Source organism: Canis aureus, chromosome 34 (assembly GCF_053574225.1).
Source record: "Canis aureus isolate CA01 chromosome 34, VMU_Caureus_v.1.0, whole genome shotgun sequence".
Taxonomy (NCBI): Eukaryota; Metazoa; Chordata; class Mammalia; order Carnivora; family Canidae; genus Canis; species Canis aureus.
In genome coordinates this window covers 4,890,526-4,899,768 of record NC_135644.1, presented here as the reverse complement: position 1 = coordinate 4,899,768, position 9,243 = coordinate 4,890,526, and the positions used below count along the sequence as shown (strand labels likewise).

General features: G+C 51.0%; 1 pseudogene; it reads left to right on the top strand.

The window, feature by feature from the left end:
- Window positions 1–422: 422 nt before the first annotated feature.
- On the top strand, window positions 423–1,905 carry LOC144304563 (protein FAM98A pseudogene; annotated as a pseudogene).
- Window positions 1,906–9,243: the final 7,338 nt, after the last annotated feature.

Sequence of the window (9,243 nt, the reverse complement as noted above, 5' to 3'; positions counted from 1 at the left end):
GAGAGTCAACACTTGTGTCATGGTCAAGATCGGATACGTAACACCTGTCACCTGTCTCCTCCTCTAGGGACGAACCCCGTGATGGCAGGGACCGTATCTGCTTCCTGTATACACCAAGCATTTAGGACGCAATGCCCCGTACAATTCATTCATTCAATAAATATTTTTTTGAGGACCTTCTCTGCACTGGGAAGTAGTAAGAAATATAAATCTAATGAAATCAATTCAAGTGGAAAAAAAAAAAGAGAGAGAGATTGAAGGAGAGAGTCTGGATTTTTTCTCAACTTCATCGTGCCATGTTTCTTTGATTTCTTCTGGGCATCCACACCATTCTTTTCACCCGATCAGCTTTCTGATTCTCTCCTTCCTTATAATCTGGGAGCATAGCAAACTGCCCCAATGACCACCCCAATCTCTACTCCATGACACTCGCAGCTGCTGAAACAACCACTACAACCTTCAGCCTTGGTCCTCACTTACGAGAAACATCTGGTAGAAACAGGCCGCCACCTCCAAGTCAGTGGACTAACTCCCCGCGGATCCAGCTTCCTCTCTCATTAACTGCCCGGCAGCAGGAGGACGGGTAGTGGGGTGCCAGTGTAGGATCGCAGGAGCCTCCGCTGGGAGTCTTCCTCCTTAGGGGCGGCTGGGCATGGGGCTGGGAACTGGATAAGTCTAGTTAAATTGTGCTTTAGGATAGTGTCTTCCTACTCCTCTGCCCCAAGTGGCTGGCGCATAGCAGGTATTAAATAAACATTCGCTGCAGGGAGGCTGCAGATGTGTGAGCACATGCTGGGGGGGCAGAAGGGAGTCTAGTGACCCGGGCGTCTGAGTGGCGCAGTGGCGTGGAGCGTGACCTCGGGGACGCTACCATCTTGGCGCTGCCCGAAGACCCAGGTTGTGGGTCCGTCGTGGGCCGCCGGCCGTGTCTGCGGAGCCAGTTCCCGAGCTCATCAGACTCGGTGCTGGGCTGGTGGATGGGTCAAGCGTGCTCCATAAACCAGAGGGAAACGTGCAAGTGACTAACGGTCCGAGTGCAGCTGAGAATTCTAGCCCAAGCTGAGTGGGCCACTAGGGGAGGCCACATCTGGATGTGACCACGCACCTTCGCACTCAGAAGTGCCTCCTTTGGCTCACATGCCTCATCTCAGAGTTGGAACCTGCCAGAATGGCCTGTGGGAACGCTGCTCTAGGAGAAGCTCCGGAGGAGGCGCAGCGAGGACCCTCAAGACTTGAAAAGCACATGTCCTGCCCTGGGAACGTCCAAACCCGCCGCCAGTATGACTGCGTTCCAGGTCTTCAGCGGGATTGACAAACGATTAGAGGGGACATTGGCAGGAGCTGCAGCTAACCATGTGGGGAGGCCTGTATTGCAGGAGCCACTGGGACCAGCTCCCTGGGAAAGGCCGGGGCGATGAACCGCAGCTAATGAAGACCCGGTCCCGAGAAGGCCGCTAATAAGATGGTTGGATGTCGCTGTCCAGTCTTCTGGTTGGTCTGACGGAGCCAAAGGTCACACAGAAAAATTAGCAAAGACAAGCTGAAACCTTATCCCCTAAAAGCTCATACTCCTAAAAGCACCGTTGCTGTGGCCCACCTTTTGGCTACAAGACAACACCTGTCAAAACTTTTAAGAACAAGCCATGGCTCTATAGGAGGAAAGACCGGCCGAGCCAGCAACAAGGTGTTGACGGGCTGGGTGCCCGACAGGGGAGGTAGACCCGTGAAATCGCACCCCCCCTTCCAGAGATGCCAGCACGGCACAGAGGCAGGATGGCCCCTAGCGGCAAGCAGCAGGCCAAGAAGGGGGGAGGGGGTCATGAACCTTCCCCATATGGTGGACGAGGAGGCCATGAACAAGGAGGACGGAGAGGTCGACGAGGTGGCTACGCCCATGGTAGCTGAGGGGGAGAAGGAAGAAATAAGCATGAAGGAGGCTGGACAGATGGAGGGAATGGAGCAGGAGGTGGCTACCACGGTGGTGCTTACCAAGATTCAGGCTTCCAGGGCAGCCCGGGGGGCTCAGCGGTTTAGGGCTGCCTTCAGCCCAGGGCATGATCCCCGAGACCCGGGATCAAGTCCCGCGTTGGGCTCCCTGCGTGGAGCCTGCTTCTCTGTGTCTCTGCCTCTCTCTCTCTCTCTCTGTGTGTGTGTTTCTCATGAATAAATACATAAAATTAAAAAAAAAAAAGATTCAGGTTTCCAGCCAGGGGGCCATCATGGTGGTGGCCACGGTGGTAGCTACCAAGGTGGTAGTGACGGTGGCTTCCAAACATCTACCTATACAGGAAGTGGATACCAGGGTGGTGGATACCAGCAGGGCAGATACCACGATGGTGGGCGCCGTGGTGATCAAGGCAGTGCTTATGGAGAGAGAGGTGGTTGCGGAGGCCAAGGAGGAGGAGGCTGGGGGAGGAAGGGTGAGCCAGAATTGTCACCAGGGGGGCCAATCTGAACAGCACTCAGCATGGAGGTTATCAGCATAATCATTTTAGATTTGGACACGGAGGACATTATCCTAGCTGAGTCTACAGAACCTTAAATTTTGCTAGAGCTCAAGTAGTAGAAACCTAGTCTCAGAATCTTGAATCCAACATCAAATTTTTTTTTTAAGATTGTATTTATCTATTCATGAGAGACACCAAGAAAGAGACGGAGACACAGGCAGAGGCAGAAGCAGGCTCCCCGCGGGGAGCCTGATGTGGGACTCGAACCCGGGACCCCGGGGTCACGACCCGAGACAAAGGCAGACGCTCAACCGCGGAGACACCCGGGTGCCCCTCAACATCAATTTTGAGTTAATGTTGCAGGGAGGTGGCAGGCGGATTCCTGCTTGGCATAAATATTTGTAGGTCTTCATTCAATCGTGTGTTTTTTTTAAGGACTTACATAATGCAGTCTGTTTGAGAGACACACACATCTGTGCTTTGTATGAAGAATTTTTAAAAAGATGATTAAAATTACCTTTAATTGGGATCCCTGGGTGGTGCAGCGGTTTGGCGCCTGCCTTTGGCCCACGGCACGATCCTGGAGACCCGGGATCGAATCCCACATCGGGCTCCTGGTGCATGGAGCCTGCTTCTCCCTCTGCCTGTGTCTCTGCCTCTCTCTCTCTCTGTGTGTGACTATCATAAATAAATTTTAAAAAATTAAAAAAAAATAAAATTACCTTTAATTAATTGACCAGTAGACTAATTCCACAGTCCTTTTTTGGGGAAGAAATTTCTTGCAAAAGTTTTCAATAAGCGATTGTGAAAAGAGGATTGTCCTGGATTTTTTTTCGGATTTACAACTAGGAAACCCTCCTCATATTAATCCATGTACATGTGTTTCCCTTCAAGTATCCCAGAGCCTACTTCCCCAGCAGAGTTCGGCCCTGATTGGCTTTTTATTCAGAAAGATTATACCACGTTTGCTCCACGATAGAAATTTTAGCTCAGTTCCTATGAAATGAGCTCTTCTGCAGACGGCACGTCCAGAAGCCGGATCCTTCTTGGAACACTGGACCCTATGCTCATCGCTGAAGACCCGGGACGCGGCCCAGGTCTGTGAAGACGGAGCTGTGCAGCCAGGGTGCGTGCAGGCATTTGCGCGGCCCGGCGGTTCCAACGGAGCCGCGGCCGGTCAGAACAAACTCTTCCTTGAGCCCTAGTCTTCCTTGAACTCTGTTACAAGAAACAGCAAACTGGGGTTTGTCTGACGCATGAGATCGTACCCCTGGCTCGGCTGACGGAGTCGGTCTGCTCGGGCTGGAGACTTCCTTTTGCAAGGGAGGAAACGCGCTCCTGCCAAGGCAGGGGGCAGACGGCCCTCGGAGCGGGCGCCCTTCGTCACTGCGGCCGAAACGGGCCTGGCCCGGCCGATGCTCCACCTTCTCGTGACCGAGTCTCAGAGACCCGGCGTGGGCAAGCGGGGAGGGCGGCGGGACGGGCCGCGGGAAGGCTGAGCCACCACGTCTGCGCGTAGCCGCGGTCAGGAAAGAGCTGTTGCCGCTGAGGGCGCCCGGCTGGTGCCCCAGAGGAGCATGTGGCTCCCGGTCTCGGGGTCACGAGCTCCAGCCCCACGTCGTCGGGGGGGAAAGGTTGCTTGAAAATAAACTTAAGAAACATTCGTCGAACTGATGCAAGGCGCGATGGGTGACAGCGGTCCTCCCTGATCTCCTGTGCCACGTGGCCCGGCTTCAGGGACCTGTGTCGCCGTCTGCGGCCGAGAAGCATGTGATCCTCCTCCTGCCCGTGGTCACGGGACAGACATCAGCCTCAGGCCGCGACAGGACCCGCCATCCTCCCTCCTCCACTGACAGGCCGCCGTCGGGCCTGCGGCGAGCACCTCTGCCTGCGTGTGGCCCCGGGCCTCTCCCCGCAGGCCGAGCGGCCGGTGCACACGTCCTCCTCGTCCTCCTCGTCCTCCTCGAAGGCGCGGGAGGCCGGGGCGTGAGGCGAGGCGGGAGCTCCACAGCCCTGAGGGGGGCGGCTGGAGGAGCTGCTCCTGAAAGGCCACATCTGTCTCCCAGCTGGGACGCCCTGTCCGGAAGGCCACGTCCTGGTGGGCTGAGGCTGAGGCCAGGCCCCCGCCCTGGGCAGCGCCCCTCAGGCCGAGCCGCCGTGGGAGCTCCCGTCAGCCGGGCCGGGCCGGGCCCTCAGGACGAGCCTAGAACCCGCGGCCGAGGCTCTTCGCTCCGGGAGTCGCCGCTCCTCAGCGTGGGCCCGGCCGCCAGGGTAGCTGCCGGCGCATCGCGGGGCCGGATGGGAAGTTAGGCTGACGGGGTGACAGGTCCACTGGGCCTTGCGCCCGATGACCTCAGAGGACCGTCGGCCGAGCTCCGGGGCGGGGGCACCGCTGCCCAGGGCTGACGCTGCGGTGAAGGCCTCGCAGCCCCGGCCCCGTGTGTGAAGCGCCCACCTCCGGGAGGCCCGGGTCACCAGGCTCAAAGGACCATTTTTCTACTTCAGGACGATGACCTCAACTGTCACTTTGCAATTTCTCTTAGAGCTCCTCTTCTTTGCTCTTGGCATTTCACTTACGTTTCCAGATTAAAAAAAAAAAAAGTCATTTTCCTGTTACAGGAAACACTATCTGGATCTCTCACGACCCCTCCCCTTCTTATGCCTATTTATTAAAACTTTTTATATTTATTTTTTTAAGATTTTTTTTTTTTAATGATAAACATAGAGAGAGAGAGAGGCAGAGACACAGGCAGAGGGAGAAGCAGGCCCCATGCTGGGAGCCTGACGCGGGACTCGATCCTGGGACTCCAGGATCACGCCTGGGCCAAAGGCAGGCGCTAAACCGCTGAGCCACCCAGGGATCCCCTAAAACTTTTTATATTTAAATTCAATTTAGTTAACTTATAGCGTGTCATCAGTCTCAGGGGCTTTTGCCTATTTACATAAGGAGTTCAGATTCCAAGTGTCCCCCTAATACCCCGAACGTGGGAATGATCTCACTGGGAGAAATCACACAAACCACTTTGCGTCACCACTGAGCTACCTCCACTCCGGGCCCTGGAAGCCCTACCTACCCGTGCTTCACAAGCAAGTACAAAAAGAAAAATACCCACTGGCCCCCAACATGAAGTAAAGGCCATTTTTCTACAGCATCTGTCCAGCCATCAGCCTTTTCCATTGAGTTGGGGGTTTGATTAAAAAGAAAGGTGAGGGCAGCCCGGGGGGCTCAGCGGTGTAGCACCGCCTTCAGCCCAGGGCCTGATCTTGGGGCCCCGGGATCGAGTCCCACGTCGGGCTCCCTGCATGGAGCCTGCTTCTCCCTCTGCCTGTGTCTCTGCCTCTTTCTCTCTCTCGTGAATAAATAAATAAAATATTTTTTTAAAAAAGGTGAAATGAACACGGACCCAGAAGGTATTCCAAGAATCAAAGGAGACGCAGATGTGTAACAATCACGCTACGATCCAGTAAGTGTGTAATAAAAGTATTTACGAGGTTCAGAAGAAAACAGAGAATGATGTGCTATGGAAAAGAAGGTTTGAACTCACTGTTGACAATGCGATCAGGAGGTTGAGGCCAGAATATGAGCGAACATTCCATTCTAGAGGCAGGAAACAACATGAGGAAAAAGCACAGAGACGTCCAGCAAGCAATTGTTAAAATTGTTCCGGATGCTACAATGACATTGAAAATGCAAGCTTTCTATCTTTTACATCCGTGTGTATAATGTACATAAATATAGTACAACGTACAGGCGTAAAGAGCAGGCTTCAATCAACTTGAGCATTGCTTTATGTTAAAGCTGCCTGAGAAAAAGAACTCTTTCCCATCCAAGATCACATAAAGACTCTCAGACCAGAGCTGAAACATAGGCTGGGATATAGACACAAAGGATTTTTTTTTTTTAAGATTTTTATTTATTCATGAGAGACACAGAGAGAGAGAGAGAGGCAGAGACACAGGCAGAGGGAGAAGCAGGCTCCATGCAGGGAGCCCGACGTGGGGCTCGATCCCGGGTCTCCAGGATCACGCCCTGGGCTGAAGGCAGCGCTAAACCGCTGAGCCACCCAGGCTGCCCGGATATAGACGCGAAAGTGTCCCAGTCGGGGGGATCCCTGGGTGGCGCAGCGGTTTGGCGCCTGCCTTTGGCCCAGGGCGCGATCCTGGAGACCCGGGATCGAATCCCACGTCGGGCTCCCGGTACATGGAGCCTGCTTCTCCCTCTGCCTATGTCTCTGCCTCTCTCTCTCTCTTTCTGTGTGACTATCATAAAAAAAAAAAAGTGTCCCAGTCTCGTGAATGGAAGTTGTGATGTGATACCGTTCCTAGAATCCACAGCAAACTCTTTGAAGACAGTTGTATAAGATGCAGAACAAATTGTCAAATCAACCACAAATCAGAAAAACAACCTCCATCTATTGAATCTTATCAGTTTATACACATGACCTCACTTCAGTCCTGACAACAGCCCTTTGAGGTAGATATTATCTCTGCTCTACGTTTATAGAAACAAACTCAGAAAAGTCAAGTAACTTGAAAGTAGCAGAGCTGGGATTGCGATCCCAGATTTTCTGATGCCATGGAATCATCCCTCACATAGACCCCCTAAAATCCTAGCAGGAACCAGGAAACGCTCATGATGACTAAGACGTTACGACTGTAGAACCATGCACGTACGTGTAACAGCATGGCACAGTAGAAGGAGCACTACACCTACTATGCCACGAACCTAGATGACAAAATTCTAAAAGAAATCACAAGATTCCTTCTATGTGACTGGATAAATTACTCACCCTTGAGTAGGTTAAAGTAGATCATTTCTAAGGCTCTCTCCAGCTATAAAAACCTAAAGTGCTCCATTATTACTGTCACTCCATGTGCCTGTGACAAGGGACTTAAAGCTCTGTGGTACCATTTCTTCATGAAAAGACAATCCCTCTTGAGCAATTTGGTGGTGGGGATTAAAACAGGCAATGGGTGTCAAAGTGGCATGATGTAGGCACTCAGAAGTGGCTCCTAACGCTGAAGCTGCACCCAAGGCGGTGCCAAGCAGCCTTAAATGCGACTGCATCCAGAAGCCCACCCTCCGATCTGAGAGATCTGAGACAATATAAGGATAAGGATAAGTATATAGTTTGGGACCAGATTTAAATCTTGGCTGCTACTTCCTTGCAACATGAGTTTGTACAAGTTACTCACCTTCCCTGAGCTTCAGTTTCCACATCAGTAACGTAGGGATATTGTGAAGACTAGATGAGCAATACTTAGATCAAATTGGATAAAACTTGGCAGTGTCCGCTGCACAGTGAACTATCAGTAAGTTCTTCTTCTTATTATTCTGACCAGCGTTTTCAGCTTGGACAAACCCCTATTAACAGCCAAGATCAAACTTGACCTTTATTCCCACCTGAGTCCTACTGGCAGGGCCTTGCTTCAGGCTATGCAAAAAGACCCTTGTACGTTTTGGCCGGAGGTAGGCATTAGGGATGAACTGAAAGTTCAGCGTCAGCCTAGGAACTTGTGCATTAGCTGCTCCTCAGATTTGGGTTTAGTTTTTGCAAGGTCTAACCACCGAATGCCGGCTCCAATCTGCCTTTTGGCCTCTACAAGTTGTGTGTGATCAATGACCATGTAATTCCATAGGTTATGGTCATACCCAGTTGGTATGGCATCTTGATTTATGATTCGTAATTGAATATCTGCTCTCAAATACTTTTTTTTATAAGGCTTTTACTTATTCATTAGAGACATAAGGGAAAGCACAGGTAGGCACAGTGGCAGGGAGAGGGAGAGGGAGAAGCAGCCTCCCCACTGGGAGGGAACCCCATGAGGGGCTCCACCCCAGGACCCTGGGACCATGACCTGAGCCGAAGACAGACACTTAACCGACTGAGTCACCCTGGTGCCCCAAGACAAACATTTCAGATATAATTGGAGTGGAGATCTCCTTAAATTGGATTCTATCAGTTTAAGTACAAATGTGCCTTTAGAATGTAAGGATTTCTTACATGATACTACTTGTTGTGAAGATTCTCTTTCTACCACAAGATGCCGAAATTAGCATGCACACAGTTAAAGATAATATGCAAGTGGAAAATTTAGTTGCATTTGTACCACTGTCACATTTTTAGAACCAAAGTCTATCAAAAAATTTTTTCTCAAGTAATTATGATGCAGTAATGTATGCAAGAACTTAGGAAAAAATAAACAAGGGCGACATGTTTTAGGTTTGTTTCTGGAAATACCACCAAATAATGCAGGAAGTTTCAGTTTGGGAGAATACTGCAATGAAATTTTATCATTAGCACTGACCCCCAAAACTTCAAATGCAGGAGTTAAAGAAGAAATGCCTTTAACTTATTCAGTTACTAATGGAGAAAAAGCAAATCTTACTAATTTGATAGCAACTTCGTGAGTTGCTCTCCACTCTCCACTTGAAAGTCAGTATTTAGGGGCACCTGGAGGGCTCAGTGGCTGAGCGTCTGCTTTTGGTTCAGGTCATGATCCCGGGGTCCTGGGATCGAGTCCTGCATTGGGCTCCCCGTAGGGAGCCTGCTCCTCCCTCTGCCTGTGTTTCTGCCTCTCTCTGTCTCTCATGAATAAATAAAATCTTTTTAAAAAGTAAGTCACTATTTAGAATTTTAAATGAGTGGTTTAACATGAGCACAGGAGCAATTTAGCAGTTGATAGAGGTGAGAAATGAATGATTCTGAACCACATTACACTTTAAAAATATAACTGATGAGGGATCCCTGGGTGGTGCAGCGGTTTAGTGCCTGCCTTTGGCCCAGGGCGTGAT